At 29.8% G+C, this 17,375-nt stretch overlaps 1 long non-coding RNA gene across 1 annotated transcript; it reads right to left on the bottom strand.

Annotated features, from left to right (window-relative positions):
* Window positions 1-12,064: 12,064 nt before the first annotated feature.
* LOC148766861 (uncharacterized) lies at window positions 12,065-13,805 on the bottom strand. The gene is made up of 2 exons (XR_016034490.1): window positions 13,331-13,805; window positions 12,065-12,307 (listed from the first exon to the last, which is right to left on the bottom strand). It is a non-coding gene; the product is annotated as an uncharacterized LOC148766861 (long non-coding RNA).
* Between the last annotated feature and the right edge of the window lie 3,570 nt (window positions 13,806-17,375).

Genomic DNA, 17,375 nt, shown 5'->3' with positions numbered 1-17,375 from the left:
ATGTTACGGGCTCGATAGACTCCAAGTGTCATTGACATCATTCGAAGTACAAGGACTTATAAGGAGATTATCAATGAGATGTTGACGATTGTCGTCGGCCATCTCGTCGCCGGGTGTTGAAGTAATCTTCATCTCTTTTTCTCTTGGGAGGAGGGAGGGCCGAAGCCTCTTCGATGCGCACGTGTTTCTCAGCGCGACTTAGTAACTCTTCCAGAGTGGTTGGAGGTCTTCCTGCAATAGATTCCTTGAATCTTCCTTCCTTCAAGTTTTGTTGAATGATTCCAGCGAGCATGCTTCCTCCCACGTTAGGAACTTTGTGAGATGCCTCTACAAATCGTTGAATGTAATTGCGGAGGGTCTCGCCCTCTCTCTGGGTGATAGTGAAGAGGTACGCGGGAGTCTTTGCGTACTCTTTGTTGATAGGAAAATGGTGGGTGAATCGATCTGTTAGTTGGGAGAGAGCTTCAATTGACCCAGTGGGCAAGGAGTTGAACCAGTTCAACGCTCGTTCGGAGAGCGTTGTGCGAAACATCTTGCACATTGCCGCATCAGTTGGGCCATATAGATCTGCCATGGCGTAGAACTTTTCAAGGTGCTCCTGTGGGTCACCAGTTCCATCGAACTGCGGTAGATTCGAGACCTTTACCCGTTGAGGTAGTATCTCATTGATTATTGCGACAGTGAAGGGATTGTGCCTTATTGGAGGTATTGTCCTTCCACCAATGGTATTACCTATGTGGGGAAGGTGATTTGAGCGAGATAGCTGACTGCTAATTTCAACCTCTCCACCATTGTGTGGAGGAGCTCCTTGGTGAGAGGTGTTGCCTCTTGAAGGTGAACGTGGGTCTTGTCGCTCAGTTCGTGCATCTTGGCGTGAGTAGATTGTTGCATTCGGGACCGTGGGTCCGAAGTAGAGGAGGAGACACTTATTTGGTTCTGGACTGGCGGTGGTGCCATAGGTGGCTCCACATGTGGAGCAGATGCTGGTATCGCGTTGGGAGCATTTGCTCCCATCGTGGCGATATATTGGGTCACGGCCTCTATGGCAGCGCGAGTTGAAGCTTCTGCTATCATGCGTTGAAGCGCATCCTCGGTTATTTGAACCATTCGAGGAGCAGGGAGTGGTGGATCGGCGAGTGGTTGGTCCCGAGGGGGGATCACCTGAACCTCGCGAGGCGGATCCATGGAATGTGGAGGAGGTGGCAACCCAGAGCCTCCACGAGGTGGGAGGTCGTTAGCTGTGTGATTTTCTCTCCGAGCAGACGCCTCAGGAGGATCTTGTTGACTACCTGATCTGGTTTGCATCGTTCCCACAGACGGCGCCAAAATGATGATGCTAGTTTATTTAGATCACCTGGGGTAGTGTAGAAAACGAACTGGGAGAGCAAAGCAGATCAGTAGCTTGACAACTTGATGATCCTGAGGTACCTGCGAAATGAACACACGTGAACTAAGCCGGGGGTTGATCCGGCGGAAACCCCTCCGACGCTCAAGTCAGACGTGCTGATCATAGAAATAGTCCAGAGAATACCGTTAATAGTATTGCTCAGTTAATAGGACGTACCTTGAAGAATGAGTTCAGACCTTTATTTATAGCTTAGTTGAGATTGTCGGGCCCAAACCTTACTTGAAGGTGATTGGGCCTTGGTGATAGTGGTCTTCGATATTGGGCTCGTGGCCTAGTGGGTAGATAATTTGTAGGCCCATTGGGTTGGGCCAATTAGGCATATCAATATATATATATATATATATATATATATATATATATATATATATATATATATATATATATATATATATATATATATATATAGTATTTCACCCGTGCGTTGCACGGATGTCAGTTTTGAAATGAGAAAAAAATAATAATATGGAAACGTCTATCTCTTTATAACAACACGAATTTAAATAAAACAAAATGGAAGGAAATAAAAAAAGAACATAAACTTTATCTCTTAATTCAGAGTTGTAACATATGCGTGAAGCGCACAAAACACGATATGATGATTAAGTGAAATCATTTAAAACATATGGTATAACTCTATTTCGTGGAATGCAATCTTCTACACTTATGATGTGATCGCAATCACATCATACACCATGTCAATCTTCTCCAAAATAACTAACTTAACAACAAACACGGTAGCAGAGAAGTAACACAATAGATATTCAAATAAACTGCAAGTTTATCACTAACGGTGTTCAATTAGTAATGCACATTACTCAAACAACAATACAACTTATAAATATCGCAAAAGAGATAAGATGTATACGCCATTATTGATACAAATGTTGATACCAATACCGATACCAATACGGATACAAATACTGATACCAGTATTGGTACTAATATCGATACTAATACTAATAATCGTACTAATATTGATATTAATACTAATACTAATACAATGCTAATAGTGATAGTGATATAGATACTGATATTGATACCGAAACTGATACTGATACTAATATTGATACTGATACTAATACTAATACTAATACTAATACTAATACTAATACTAATACTAATACTAATACTAATACTAATACTAATACTAATACTAATACTAATACTAATACTAATATTAATATTGATACTGATACAGATACTAATACTAATATTAATACTAATACCTATACTGATACTAACACTAAGACTAATACTAAGACTAAGACTAATACTAAGACTAATACTAATTCTAATACATTACTAATACTAATACTAATACTAATACTAATACTAATAGTGATAGTGATACTGATACTGATATTGATATTGATACTCATACTGATACCGATACTGCAAATGATACCAAAACCGAAACTGATGCTGATATTGATATTGAAACTGATATCGATACTAATAACGATACTCATACTAATACTGATATTGATAATAATACTAATAAAAATACTAATATAAATACTAATAAAAATATTGATACTGATACTGATATTAATACTGATACTGATATTGAAACTGGTACTGATATTGGTACTGATAATTATATCATTATTGATAGTGACAGTGAAAGTGATACTAATACTGATACTGATACTGATATCTATACTTGATACTGTTATTGAAACTTATACCGATACCGATAGAGATACTGATACTGATACTGATACTGATATTGATATTAATATTAATACTGATAATGATACTAATACTGATATTAATACAAATATTAATATTAATATTAATATTAATACTAATATTAACACTAATACTAAGATTAACACTGATACTAATATTAATACTAATACTAATACTAATACTAATACTAATACTAATACTAATACTTATACTAATACTAATACTAATATTAATAGTAATAGTAATCTTAATCCTAATGCTAATGCTAATGTTGATGCTAATACTAATGGTAATACTAATACTAATACTAATATACTAATATACTAATACTGATACTAATACTAATACTAATACTTATACTAATACTAATACAAATATTAATACAAATATTAATTCTATTACTAATACTAATATGTTAATATTGTTAATGTTAATGCTAATTTACATGTACAAATGCTAATACTAATTTTTATGTTAATCATAATCTGGATATGCTAGTGCTAATTATAATTGTAGTCCTAATATTATCCAAATCCTTATCCTATTCCTAGTCCTATTCATAACACTAATCATGATTCTAATCATAATCATAATCCTAATCCTAATCATATTCCTAACACTAATCATGATTCTAATCCCAATCATATAATCCTAATCATAATCCTATTCCTAACACTAATCATAATTCTAATCCTAACCCTAATAATTTTAATACTAATAATACTAATGCTAATGTTAATTATAATTATAACTCTAATCTTAATTCTAATCATAATCCTAATCCTAATGCTAACCATAATCGTAATACTAATTCATGTCACTAATTGTAGTACTAATCATAATCATAATCATAATCTTAATTGTAATTCTAATACTAATATTAATCTTAATATTAATTCTAGTACTATATTAATTTGAATCCTAATCCTAGTTTTAATACTAATACTAATTCAAAGAATATTAATTATAATCCTAATTCTAATGCTACTAATCACAATCCTAATTTTGATTTTGTATCAATGTTTGTTGCAATGATCTATTATTTTATATATAAAACAATTATATTCAATCTTGCAACCTTTATATCAACTTTCTTATGTATGGTAGTTGACGCATCCAAAAACACATATTAAATATATTAGAAATTAATATTTAATTAAATTATCAAACTGACATTAAAATTATTTTAAATATTCTAAGGGTATAAGCATACGTTAAGACGTAAAAAGAACAATAAATATCGTTGTTAATACGATGAATTATGAAAATCTTCCTGAACTTTGGCTAAATAATGGAAAACACCCCCATTTATCGGTAATTACCAAAATTCCCCTGATGTTTGTTTCTATCTTACACGACCCCCTTAAGATGTGATTTTTTACGGAATATTTTTTATTCCATGTAATATCCCAAAAAAATGTGGATTCTATCCTTGTAGACGTGACATTTCTTTTATCCTATTTTTTTAAATACAAAAATTTTCCTAAGGGGATGTAAAGGTAATATTAAAAACTTGTGAAGGTGTTATTTAATAAGAATAAATTAAGATTCCATGTAAAATCCCCTTAGGGTAATTTTTTTTTCTTTAAAAAGTACCATAACGCAATGTCGCGTGTGTAGGGTAGAATCAATATTTTTGGGGGTATATTCCAAGTAATAAAAAGAATCGTGAAAAGTCATACTATAAGGAGGTGTATGTAAGACGGAAACAAACATCAGGGGAATTTCGGTAATTACGAATATGTGAGGGTGTTTTTCTTACCAAATGAAATGATAACCACCGATTTGATATTTGTTAGATAATTTTTTATTGATATACTATGATACTTGAAATTTTATAACTTTTTCCATCCATAGCAACAATATTGCATCAAACTTTCTCAATTTGGAAGAAACACACATAATTATGCAATTACTTCACGCGGAATAAAATATCAAACATGAGTTATGAATTTAACCACCTCAGTGTCCATTTAGAAAATGACATATGGCAATTGGATATATAAATCAATTTAATGATTTTTAATTAACAACTATTAAATACCTATGGTTGGAGCATATTAAATATCATATAAATATTTGCAAAACCATTTTGATACTTTTGAGTTGGAGTTGCTCTAGGTATGTACTTAATTATATTTATCAAAGTTATAGAGAAATACTTATTAGTCAATACGATATATAGTATATATGATCATTATACATTTTAAACAAAACAATTGATATTCTAAACTTTTGGTATTAAATAAAGTGAATAAACGAACTTAATACTAAAGATTTAGAATATCATTGTCATATTTTGTAATATATGAAACCAATATTTTGTTATCAATTGATTAAACTTAACTTATGTTTTTCAGTTTATTAGTATAGCCATGACAAAGTTTGTATTTTAATTAGTATATAATTAAAAAAATTAAATCAATCATAAAATTTAGGGTAAATTACACCCACACCCATGAGGTATGCTTAAATAACTGTAAGGTTCCTGTGGTATTGATAATTACACTCACCCCCCTGAAAGGTAATTAAAAACTCTAACGGGATAATGCATTGGATGCCTTATTCCGATAGGGTTCTAATGGACTATTTCTTTTAGCTAGTTGTGGAGATAACATAGAGTTATAGGGAGTTATGGGGTGACATGGCTCCCCCAATATTTCTTAAATCACCCATAATTTTTTGTTGTCTTCCCCACTTTCTGAAACCAATAGTCCGTTAGAACTCTATCGTAATAACGTATCCAATGCATTATACCATTAGAGTTTTTAACTACCTTTCAGGGGGTGAGTGTAATTATCAATACCACAGGGACCTTACAGTTATTTAAGCATACCTCAGGAGTGTGGGTGTAATTTACCCTAAAATTTATTGTCACTGGATCCGGTGAAGAAAAAAGAAAAGTTAAAACACTAACATGAAATTCATGTAGTATAGTTTTCAATATGGTAGATAATTGGGATAATATTACTGCACACATAGATGAAAAAAAAAAATAGTGTCAATTTCAGCAATATAAGAAATTCGAACATGTATCTTGCTTTTATACATATATTGTTAATATATAATACTAAATTAGTACAAAAAATACATATTCTCTGGTTATGTTCATGTAAAATATATAATATATTAATATCAAATAATTTATTCTGCGTATTTTTTAATATAAATCCAAATTTATTAATTAATATACAAAATTTCCGTAACATCACCAATCATGCAACTATAATAAGTGAAGACTCTAAATTGAATTTAACTAAATTTAAATAAAATTAATTACTGTTAAAATTAAACTTACAAAATCTATTTATAGTTTCAAAGAAAGGTAGGTGTGAAAGTCGTATGGATCGGATCGGAATTAGCCTTTTTCGAAAAAAATTTAAAAAAAAATTGAAGTACAAAATCGATTCATATTCCTATTCCAATTCCAAAATTCGGAATTTAAAAATTCATTACAATTCCAAAAGACCCGAAAATTTTGGAATTTGGGAAAAAAATCGGAAATCACATAAGTTTTAAAATTTTCAAAACATAGCCGAAATTTTACTAAAATGTTCATAATATTTCTAAAATAAGAACATCCACAATGATAAAAGTAAAACTAATAAGTACTAAATTTCAGTTCAAAAAAATAAACACAACGTAATATTCAATTAAACTTCTAACAACAATTCATTATGTCAAAATCCTAAAACAAAACTTATAGGTGTATATTTTGGAAAATAAGTATAATATAATAAATATTATTTAAAGGTGTAATTTTCCGGGGAAAATCGGAATTTTTCGGAATTAAATTGGATCGAAAATCGGAAATTCCAAATTTATTTTATATAATTCCAATTACAATCCAAAAAAATCGGAAAAATTCGGAAATCGGAATTTCGGAAGTCGGGAATGAAAAAAGTTGTTCCAAAATCGAAACTTTTCTGATTGGAACCGGCGGATATTGGAAATTCCGTTCCAACTTGTACCCCTAAAGAAAGGTGATATATTTTGAGATTTAATAAATGGTAGGATATAAATATATTAATAAAATATATTAAATTACCTTTAAATTTGGAAATGATGACATATTTTTTATGATTTATTTGCACCAATCAATTTGCCACATGTGATGAAATTGAATACACGTTATCAATTAAAATTGCCAAATGTCAAGCAATTAAGGGTGGAATTCAACTTTTATATATTATATAGATAAGCAACAATTTAAATTCAATGACTCGCTATAATTACTATTTCTTTTTTGGCTAACCCATATCCGAGCCATGCAAGCCCGGTCAGGGTTAGGCACCATATTAATTGGATGGGGACAAATTCATTGTTGCGGGTCTTAAATGCTTCAATCTGTCAAATATATAATTATCAAAAAAAAAAGAATATGTCAATATATATAAATAAAACAAGAAATTAAAAAAAATTAATATTTATAATAAACAAAACATAATATTTTCTGAAATTTAAATGCATACCACATTCTTAATTGGGACCCAAAATACAATCAACGAGAAAACAGTTGCCACCCACCCCACAATCTTAATTCAGAACATAATTTTATTTTGCATTGTTAAGTACGTGACAATAATTGTCACAAATACAATAACAATGCCTAGGCCCAAAAATTTCCCAACTTTCATCTACAAAAAGTAAATATTTCAAATCATTAATAGTTACAATTAAGTGTATTTTCAAACAAAAAATAAATAAATAAAAAATACTTATTCTAATTGTTTTAGATGCGTAATAGAGGTACATCAATATATAGATGCACTCTATAATACACCCGACTATATTAATGTAAATAATAGGCTTTGTTGAGCCTAATAAAACGTAGTACATCCATAACATGGATGAGAATAATGCAACAATGTAGGGCATGAGTGTATGCTCTACAGTTGATTTTTCCTTATATGTTTTTCTAAATGTAAATCTGCAAAATAAATCACACATGTTAGAATTTATTAACGAAAATTAAATATATTTTAACACAATATAAAAGTTAAATACACTTACATTGGAGCAAGGTAGACCATCAGTGACACAAAATTTTCTAGATATCCAAATACTAAAAAGATGTTTGACTGAAAAACCCCATGAGAGAGAGAGAGAGAGAGAGAGAGAGAGAGAGAGAGAGAGAGAGAGAGAGAGAGAGAGAGAGAGAGAGAGAGAGAGAGAGAGAGAGAGAGAGAGAGAGAGAGAGAGAGAGAAAATTTGGTTGTGCTATGGATTGATGGATTAATATAGATCTGAAGAGAGAGAGAGAGAGAGTGAGTGAATTTGGTTTTGTGCTATGGATTGTGGGTTAATATAGATTTGAGGTGGAGAGAGAGAGAGAGAGAGTTTGGTTTTGTGGTATGGATTAATGAGTTAATATAGATTTGGAGTGGAGATGATTGTGTAATTTATTTTAGCTCATATTTGCTTTTGTTGAATAAATTGAGCATGACATCTTAACCATAAATCTTCAAGAGGCAGATCTGTAGGTTCGGGTTGTTGCCGTTCTTGCTCGAAAACACGAGAAATGATGTTATAGACATTTTGACTCGTAGATTTATGTTATTATTATTATTATTATTATTATTATTATTATTATTATTATTATTATTATTATTATTATTATTATTATTATTATTATTATTATTATTATTATTATTATTATTATTATTATTATTATTATTATTATTATTATTATTATTATTATTATTATTATTATTATTATTATTATTATTATTATTATTATTATTATTATTATTATTATTATTATTATTATTATTATTATTATTATTATTATTATTATTATTATTATTATTATTATTATTATTATTATTATTATTATTATTATTATTATTATTATTATTTTTTTATTATTATTATTATTATTATTATTATTATTATTATTATTATTATTATTATTATTATTATTATTATTATTATTATTATTATTATTATTATTATTATTATTATTATTATTATTATTATTATTATTATTATTATTATTATTATTATTATTATTATTATTATTATTATTATTATTATTATTATTATTATTATTATTATTATTATTATTATTATTATTATTATTATTATTATTATTATTATTATTATTATTATTATTATTATTATTATTATTATTATTATTATTATTATTATTATTATTATTATTATTATTATTATTATTATTATTATTATTATTATTATTATTATTATTATTATTATTATTATTATTATTATTATTATTATTATTATTATTATTATTATTATTATTATTATTATTATTATTATTATTATTATTATTATTATTCTTATTATTATTATTATTATTATTATTATTATTATTATTATTATTATTATTATTGTTATTATTATTATTATTATTATTATTATTATTATTATTATTATTATTATTGTTATTATTATTATTATCATTAATATTATTGTAATTATTGTTATTATTGTTATTATTGTTATTATTGTTATTATTGTTATTATTGTTATTATTGTTATTATTGTTATTATTATTATTATTATTATTATTATTATTATTATTATTATTATTATTATTATTATTATTATTATTATTATTATTATTATTAAATATCTTCACTAATGAAAAATATAAAGAACTGACTCAATTAAATATAAATAAATGCATGACTTAATTGAATTAAATATGTATAATTAAAGCCTAATATCTTTTTAATTGAGCTTTTATTATAAAAATAATAAAATGCAATTCCTAAAATATTTAATAATCAAAGTCTAAAATATGTGATTCGGGTGGAGAGTAAGGATCGGGGAAAAAAAAAAACAATATTGATTTTTCACAATTTCTTATTACAAAACGCTATGTCTGCTGGAGCTAAAATAGATACATGGTTTTCTATAGCTGTTTAGAAACGCTATCTTATCCTCTCATTTTTATAGTGCTTTATAAATGCTACCTTATATCCACATGTCATAGCGTTTCACATTTGCTATTATTCCATCTTTTATAGCGTTTTATAATTCCTATCTTATGCTATGTTTGCTATTATTCTGTCTTTTATAGCGTTTTACAATTCCTATCTTATGCTATGTCATAGCATATTAGCATTTGTCTTGCGCTATGTCACTACTAAAAATTGCCATTTAGCAACGGTAGTTTGCAACGAACAATGAATTCGTTGCTAAAATAAGTAATTAGTGATGGAATTGGCGACGAAATACAAATTCGTCTCTTTAGTTGTGAAACTGTAATTATTGCAACACAAGTAGCGACGAATAATTCCGATTCTAAATTATTACTTTAGCTACGGATATTGCAACAGAGAATAATCCATTTCAAAAATAAGAAGATTTGAACGAATTTTTTGTTCAATGAATGATACAAAATTTGAAATATTGTTTTCAACTCAAACTCTACAAATTCTATTACTTATATTATTTTTTTCCGCACTAATTTTTTTTCTGTCAAAAATGTTAAGTTGTTTGAATTACATTGTAATAAAAAATACTTTAAATGATTATATATATAAAAAAGATAATAGCATTAAAGATAGCCTAATTTATTAAATTAAATTTAGTGTAAAATAGTAAATAAAATTTCAAGACTAAGGGCTCGTTTGATACGATTAAGTACTGAATGCTGAATGTTGAATATAGACCTGAATGACTAAGAGCTATATCTGAATGTTGAATGCTGAACAATTAAGTCTATTTGGTAACTGAATATCACTAATGTCTGAATATTGTTATTTTCCTGTTATGCCCTTATGCAATGCTGAAAATTTATTTGTTAATTAAGTTTAATTTGCATACGTGAATAAACACAATTTTTGAATTTGCTACTTAATTATTTAAAAAATAAATTTATGGTGGACATTAAACACTTTGATATAAAATAATTCTAAAATAATCAACACAAATAAAATTCAAATTTAAATCTTAAAGTGTAAGCAACTAATAACAATATGCTATCTTAATAATGGATTTTACGATATTTTGTTCTAAAGAATAATAATATATTTAGTAGCCTGATTATTAATAAAAGAATAATAAGATTATAAATAAAATCATCAAATTGAAGAACTAATTGTAAAAGACAAATAGCGGTCAAACCATAAAACAATTCATCCAAAATACAAAAGCACAAAATATTAATTAATCTTTGGTCACATAATCTTTTCAATAACATGCGAGTTTCAAAATTTAACAGCCAATAGAGGAGAGTTGTTGGAATATTAAATTCTTTTATAGGGTCAATTTGTCAAATGCATTCAGCGTATTTTCTGAATGAATAAGCATTATTTTAGCGGCTGAATAGGTAAGTGGATAACAGTGTTATTAAGAGACCCACACCAAATGCACTTAATAGGATCAGGTCTGACCGAATAAGGCCTTATGCTCAATCAGAGCTCATTAAGAGGCTATCAAAGAGGCCCTAAATAAAAACACGGACCACAAAAAATATCTCAAGAGTCAAGACCTATACCCCTTCTCTTTTTTATCATTCCCTCCACCGCTCCACCTCCAAAAATTTCCAAATTACTTTCCCCCATTTTCCTCCAAAGACTGTCGAAAACTTAACCTATTTCCCACCCCCTTTATGAAATTCTAAAATTTAGTTAATTATTTAGTTAACAAGGACTTGATGGTAGCAACCAAATATGAATTCAAATGCGAAAAATTGAATTTACATTTTTTATCGATTATAATATTTCTCAGTCCCGTGGCTTCCCGCCAATCAAATATATCGAATCTAAAATTTGAATAATACCACAGCATCTCACGTACATTAAAACTCACGAGTAGAGTAGGATGATATATTTTATTTCTACCAAAACATTAAACATCATAGAGGTTAAGTCGTTTTTATGCTAGCAAAATTTCCCCCCACAAAAAGAAAAGAAGAAACCAATTTATAAATGTGAAACAATGGCAATCACACAACTACTAGAAATAGCAAAAACATAAAACCTTCAAGTATTGAAAATGAGAAAATCAAATTTTTGTGGGCGGAATTTGGTAAAATAGGGTAAGCATCAGGGGGAGGAAGCTGACATTCGTCACCATTGAAGTAAATTTTTCTAGGGAAAGCCCAACCCTGTTTCAGTGTAAATATATCCTTATCCTTTTTCAACAGTATTTCTGTCTGTACATTTCCATATGGTCCAGCTTCCATTAGTAGGTCATTGTAAAACTTCATTCCATAGAACATTGCAGTATCATCTGCATACAGTAGACCATCGATAAATTAATATTCGATAAATTAATAACATCATTTATATAATAATTTCTCCCGATCCAGACTAGGTGAAAACGTATTAAATTAGCAATTCAATAATTTAATATTTTGCTAAATTAATAGAATTTTGCAAGTCGTGACAATATTAATTTAAAGATGTGTAATTGTATTTACCATGAAAAAATACGTTAGAATCGACAGAAGCTACGGACTATCATACAAAAGCAAGAAGATATCAATGAACTAGGAGTAGAAACCGGTAGGATTTTTGGCTAATTTGTTACAATAATTCAATTTTGGAATAAATATTTTTATTTTTTTATTTTTCAAAATTCCGATTTTCATGTTTTCTGGAAAGTAATCTGGCTTCTAATCTGATTTTAGTTTCAAATTTAAAATAATGGTTTTGCCATTCTACTTTAGAAGTTTTTGAACGTCAAAATATTTTTTAATATTCGATGTTCGGATTAAGTTAAAGTTATATATGATGTCCGTAAATTCTATGTTTCGATGTAATCATACTTTTGAAATTGTGATTTTTTATCTTTAAAAAGAACAATATACATAGTATATTATTATGCATCTTATATTAATGTTGAAGATCGAAATTGAATTTCTGAATTCCGCCGATTTTAATGGAGAATTTTATTGCTCTTTATAATTATGATTTTTAAGATAATTAATATTTGTATTATTGCAAAGAACTTCAGGTCGAAACTAATATTAGTCCTTTGCTTTAGAAAAAAATCATTTCTTTTTTTTAAGTGTTATTTTTTGTAAGATCGGTTCAATTTCCACCCATAAAAAGAAAATTGGAACAAAAGAATTTTATGATTTTTAAAATAATTAATATTTGTATTATTTCAAAGAACTTCAGGTCGAAAGTAATATTGGTCCTTTGCTTTAGAGAAAAATCATTTCTTTTTTTAAATGTTATTTTTTGTAAGATCGGTTCAATTTCCACCTATAGAAAGAAAATTGGAATAAAAGAATTGATTAGCACTTACTTATGGATTGGTACGGGACAAGAGGCTTGTAATCGAAGCTGAAAACTTGTGTGACATTGTTGAGATTAGGGTGTTGGGCGACGAGGGTCCACTGGGTGTAGTTCATTCTGTAGTTGAAATTAGTGATCGCAACTTTCACGCGCCAATACTCTCTGTAGTTGATCTTCACATGCCAATGAACGCGTATGGGACACATATGATGAGTGCATTGTAGGAGTGGTGTGTTATCCTTTCTTGGGGTGTTTATCCCCACGTTTTTCAGCTTGTTTGAATCGCTCCTGCATTTGTTCAACATCACAGAAAGATGGTGAATTTGTCACAATTTCTTTATTTGCAACAACCTTCTCCAAATTTTACTTTTTCTTTTTATACTTTATTTTTTGGGATCAAATAATTAAATTCTATATATTTCAAAAAAATGAAGTCACACGAGTCTACAATAGGACATCGATCTACCATCACAAAAACATGATTTTTTTTTAAGAATGAACTCATAGCCAGCTATATAGGTGCACTAGGTAAACCTACAATTTCGTATAATAACTTACAAATACGAGAGACATAAACCACACTAGGATAACCATGTGTGATAGGCTCCACCTATCGATTATTGACAAGAAAATTCAAATTGCTTTTTTGGCTCCCTTATATCTTATTTCCGATCTTGAACCTCTAATACATCAAATTGCAACTCTTAAAAAAATGATTATTTTTCTCTTCTCGAAATTGGATTGAGGATTTTTACGATTTAACTTATTTAAATTTATTTAGGGTTTCCTAATCATGCTTGTGCCGGAGTTATTTGAATTATTGTTCATAAATATTGCACTCCATTATGTTTATGCAGACTCTATTCTGGGCTGGACATTGTTGTCTCACAGATTCCATATAAGATGGAGTTGGCAGACCGAAACCCATTTTTTTTCTGGCGTTGCTTCCCGATAGGCCGTGGGGGTGAAGTATGTTATGTTTTTTCTTGTAAATATTAAATCATATATTAAACATGAGTTTTGGCTCCATAAGTTCTGACTTTTCCTTCTTTTTTCATGTTTTAATATATCAATGACTCCATATAATTAGAAGACATCGTATTGTATTTGGTAATAAAAGCTAGCTAAATTCACTTATGTGTGAAGGAGCTTTCTTTTTTCTCAAATAATTTATTTTTCCTTAAACAGGAGTATGATCGCTCGGTCAATGTGGTTTGCCATGGTAAATATAGTATATAAGAGCATGCAAGAGATTCCAATTGGTCATACTTCATGCAAGACTTTCTTCACATTCAACTTCCCCACCTGATACACAAGGCTGACAAAAAGAAATCATAATGGCTTTTATGATGTGTTTTTTTCAGGGTTATTTGCAGGTCTGATTTTGTAGCACTATACATGTTGGAAATAATAAAATTATTTGATCGAAGTGGACATGTGGTGGAACTGTGCATTATTTCTACTTACATATTTATTACAATTTGCAGGGCCTGTGGCTGCTACTTTTTGCTACCTAAAGTTTTTCTCATCTCCATTCGACACTGCTGGTAAGTAGAGTCTTCATTTGCATGCAGCTTATATTTTTCTTATATAGATTCTCGTTATTGACTAGATTAATTTATGAGTTAGAACATGTAGAGCCACTGATTGTGTGTGTATTTTTCGCGTTGAGAATTATTTTTCTGATCAGGCTGCATTACCGTTTCTTATAAGTTTCATATGTAGTGTGATATTTGTTCGCTTTTTGCAAACTTCTCTACAACAGAACCACATCTTAGTCTCCCTTGCATGAGCAAATAAATATAACTTACGAAAATGATTAGGCTTTGATGTTTCAGTGTTATGGTCTTGTAGCTTAGGATGTGTTATACTTATGATTCTATGATTTTGTGAGTTTAAATATGAATTATGGGTCTAATGTTGTTATTCATCGTCGATATTTATGGAACGTAGAAACTTATGTTTAATTCTCTAGTAACTTGAGGCACTGATGTGTTTTTATATGCATTAGGCATTAATAAATATTTGAGGTTGTGTATTAAACTTGCATCTAAATTTGTAGATGAATTCCATGTTTTGGTGAGTAGTTAGTTGAGGGTTTTTTCATGCCTTTCTCTATATTAATCAACATATGATGCTTGTACAAATTAAGTTAACATCAATTTCGATTTGAGTTTAAATTTAACTATAGTTCCAATACTTGTGTCATTGAAGTTTCACGTGCAATGTGCTATATGTTAGTTTTTTGCATACATACGTACATGGTTTAGATGACTTTTCCTTATTCCAGTTGACATGGTTGTGGCCATGTAAGTGTTTACCTATTTTGTATAAAAAAAATTGTGAAGCAAGTATTTTACTTTACGTTTTCAGTTTGGGACATTCAAGCTCTTAATACGTGTCTTTGTACAATATGTTCGACTTTATAGCTAGAATCTATACAAACTGTCTGTGCGGCATCTTAAATTATGCTCATTTCTAACTACATTATTATCAAAAAAAAATCAGGTTGTCATTTGATACGCATTTTCCTCACGTATAAATTACCGCAAGTATACAGTATCGCATTTTGCAGAACAATGGTTCCGGATATCGATCCACAGGGACCTTGTAGATTCACATGCTGAGTAGTGTAATTATATTATCGTTATATTATCTAGCCGGTCGTAAATATTCGGAATGGTGAGAAACCCTAATTTAAAAGCATGCAAGATCGTAAACATGCAAATATAGGATGTACGTAAATAAGTAACGACAACTCAACGCGGGGGGACTTCAATTTAAAAGGGACTTCTAGGGCCAAATCCACCTATGTATAATCAACAACGATCTACAAATCCGTTATCTAAAATCACATTCCTATTCGTTAACCCAGACGCTAATGTACTCTATCCCCCATCTCCAGTGTAGTTAGAGTCTACCCACAGGTCCGACGTCTCCGTTCAGAACCTGCTATTAAGAGAGCATTTAGGTCAAGTCCTTAAGGGCTGCCCGAAGTGCATCACGTCTCCGTTTCCACACCCCGAGCTATGTTTTCCTAACTTCAAACAAGAAATCCTCTCTCGAGTTCATTCCTATTTAATATCAATCCGAGAGCTAATCAAACAATCAGAATCATTTAATACAGGAAAACATAAACGAAATCAAAACACGGCAAATAGATAACAGAAATAACGATCGAAATCAATATATACAAGGCTTCATTACCCTAGAAGAAAATGTTCTTAGTTCATAACAAACATAGAGTCAAAAGAATGTACAAAGGAAATGAAGAACAAAACGTAAAGAAATTGCGTAAGAAAAACCCAAGTCGAAACCCCCGTTGATGATTCCCGCGAAGAACTGTCGAAAACCGTAAAAAGTCGAAGAAAAAGGAAGAATGAGGGCTTGCTTCTATTTATAGTAAATTGCAAAGCTTCCTCAAGCAGCTTTGCTTTTGAAAATATCTGCCCTCGAAAATCGTGCCAGATCGCGATCCAATAAAGTCAGATTGCGATCTGGCTTCTCGTAAAAACGTGAACCGCCATCCCAGATCGCGATCTTGGAAGTGCGGATCGCGATCTGCCCCAAAATCTCGATGCTACTGGAATTTGTCACCAGATCGCGATCCGACTTTCCTGGATCGCGATCTGGGTCTGAAATTGCTTGCTACTGGAATTTGCATCCAGATTGCGATCCTAAGTTCCTGGATCGCGATCTGGGTCTTAATGACCACTTTCTCGGCTTGAATAATCGGTTTCGCTTCCAAATGGCTTCGACTTGGCAAAAATAGCTAACAAAACCTAAAAAAGGAAATAAAACAAGAAACGCAATAATATATACAAATAAAACTGAAACTCGGACGGACGAAGACCAAAACTCAAAGATTTGAAAAGCAAAAATCGTGCAAAACGAACACTTATCACACCCTCAAACTTAGATCTTTACTCGTCCTGAGTAAATCAAAACGAAACTACAACAAAAATGAAAAAAACACAACAAACTAAACTAGGCCACTAACGTAGGGAAACACGATTGCATTTAGCGTATGCAACAAGCCGTTGAACCCCTGGGTA

Source organism: Erythranthe guttata, chromosome 11 (assembly GCF_056151865.1).
Source record: "Erythranthe guttata isolate IM_541 chromosome 11, IM_541, whole genome shotgun sequence".
Classification (NCBI taxonomy): Eukaryota; Viridiplantae; Streptophyta; class Magnoliopsida; order Lamiales; family Phrymaceae; genus Erythranthe; species Erythranthe guttata.
Note: the sequence above shows the minus strand (reverse complement) of the source record. Positions and strands in the feature narration are given on the sequence as shown.